Genomic DNA, 2,929 nt, shown 5'->3' on the forward strand with positions numbered 1-2,929 from the left:
TGAATATATGCGTAGAAGATAAAATATAAAAGGAGTGTGTGTGTGTGTGTGTGTGTGTGTGTGTGTGTGTGAAGATTATATCAAGAAACTAGATAATAAAAGAAACTTGGAATCCGCGGAAGGCAGTCCAACTTTTTTGTATCTGACGCACGCTTGAAAATGTGGGTCCTCCACTTTAACCATGACGTAGTTGAATGTGGGTCCGGTTCATGTATACTAAGATAGAATGAGCCTAGCTAGCTTAGCTTGCAGCTAAATAATTGAATTCAGACTTAATTATTTTAATTATAAGAATTCGTTTTAAGATTTAAGTCAGATTTTAACATCTGAAATAATATATATGATTGGTTCAGAATTTACCGACGAGCCTCCATGAGCCTGCGTGCACAATTTAAATGTTGGACTTGAACAAACAAGATCATAATTAAATATATATATATATATATATATATATGGGGGCAGTATGAACCGTTCTTTGTCTTTATTCGAGTGGAATTAGCTAGCAAGATCATAATTAATTAATTAATTAATTATCAAAAGACAAGTTTTAACTAATTATGCTTTTCAAAAGGAAAAAAGTTAATTTGTGTCCTCAGCCATTTAATTATATTATATATTCAGCCAAATCTTGTATGTGTTTATCAAACTGTAATCATTTTCGATGGCCATTCATTACAAAATGATACTTGGTTTCACACCTAACCTAACAAATATTTTACTTTCGAGGGCTTATAAGTAATGGACAAGTCTATATGGCCTGAAACTGCTTTTGTGGGCTGGATGAGGCCCAAAAAAGCCATTCAACGATCCAATAAATCTGCAATCTCTTAATGAAACAGGCCCAAAACTTTTTTCTTTTCTTTTTTTTTTTACCTTTCCCGTTATCACAATTCAGCTCAAGGGCTATATATATTTGTTTAAAGAAATATAGACTAATTTTAAATATATAGTCAAAGCAATTGGGGAAAGAAAAAGAACCGTTTAATATATAAAAAAATGATTGATTAACCTTAGTTTATTTTTATCTTGCTTATATATATATATATATATATATATATGTTTTTTTCAACGGAAAGATTGTTTAACCTAGTGGGAGGTATACTTTCCTTTAGTGCTTTGAACAACAAAGGGCAAAAGAGAAAAGAAGTAGATAAAATATATATAAAAACAAAAAAAATATATATGGGGGCAGTATGAACCGTACGTTGTTTGTCTTTACTCGAGTGGAATTAGCTAGCAAAGATCATAATTAATTAATTAATTATCAAAAGACAAGTTGTAAAGTGAGTGGTAAAGACTTATATAAGTCTCTTTTAACAACCCTAATAATACTTTTCAAAAGGAAAAAAGTTTATTTGTGTCATTAGCTGTTCAATTATATATTCAACCAAATCTTGTGTTTATCAAACTGTAATCATTTTCGATGGCCATTCATTACAAAACGATACTTGGTTTCACACCTAACCTACAAACATTTTACATGATGCAATCTATATATACCCTGACAGATGCAATCTAGCCAGCTTAATTGGTGGTTATATTGAAATGCACAAAATCAAATCTTTTACAATTTTTAAGACGAGGATCGATTATTGCAGTTATCGAGAATTAATGCACTTTTGGTCTTTAACAAATTTTGAATATTAAAATTAATCTCAAGTATATAATGATTAACACTATGTTTTTGAAGTTACAAGGTTTAACCAAATATAGCTTTTAATATAGTAGGTATTATATATAGAGTGAGTTAGGCTAGCGTGTGCTAGGCTTATTAGAATGATTTGTGAGCTAAATTCTAAAATATATTAGATTGGTTTCAAATGACGAATTCAAGTCAAATCAATCTACTTCACGAGTGATGCATGTATATGCAAAATTTGAAAAAATTCGGATTTATTTAATACAAAATCAAAGTGCTCAATAATACAATGTTATGTAATGAAAATGTACAGTAGATTAAACTAAGAAAAAAAAGGTTAAATTGTTATCTTTGATTGTCATATGATGGGTTCTCTAAACGCGGTACCTGAGGTGCAATTTAAAAGAACGAACGGTCCAGATTAATTCTATTCATATCAAACTTAATTTGGTAGCTGTTTTGACTGTAAGGGACTGCTTTAAAATTTGTGCCATGCTAAAAGAACGGTTCTGATTTTGAACTTGCACCTCAGGCACCTGGGGTGATACGGATTCTACGAAATTGGTACTAGCTAGTAGGTATGAGTAGGGGTGCAAACAGGTTGGATATTACCCGACCGTATCCGACTCCGTATTTGAAAATTTAATACGGATATCTGATATCCGAATATCCGTGCGGATACGGATACGGATACGGATATGGTTTTGAATTTTAATTATCCGTATCCGAATAGTAGATATATATTATATAATTTAATATGTATTTTGAAAAAAATTATGTCATTCACTATTTAAAAAGCGGATATCCGTATCCGTATCCGGTTAATATCCGATCTGTATCCGTATCCGTCTAATATCCAATCCGTATCCGTATCCGAAAAATAAAAATAGATACGGATATGGTTTTACCACTATCCGATCCGTATCCGATCCATTTGCACCCCTAGGTATGAGGTATGCAATTAGCACTTGTAATTTTTACATGCTTACAAGGGCAAAATTGTAAAATTTCCTGGGAAAAAAAAAGGAACCTTTGACAGCATCTTGAAAATGCGCTTGAAATGTAAGCTACCATTGTCTAACATTTACAAATTATTCGATTAGGCGATGCAATCATGGCAAACACACACAACTTATCCACTGCTAACCAAGCATGCATGTGTGTGTGTCACTACTCATATTCCAATTATTTTGACGATTAACTAATGTAACAATTTGGTATTTTCTTATAGAGGAGTAATCATTAGGGAAAAAAATTATTTTGACAAACTTAATAATCATTAAAAAAATA

Source organism: Carex rostrata, chromosome 7 (assembly GCF_964058835.1).
Source record: "Carex rostrata chromosome 7, lpCarRost1.2, whole genome shotgun sequence".
Taxonomy (NCBI): domain Eukaryota; kingdom Viridiplantae; phylum Streptophyta; class Magnoliopsida; order Poales; family Cyperaceae; genus Carex; species Carex rostrata.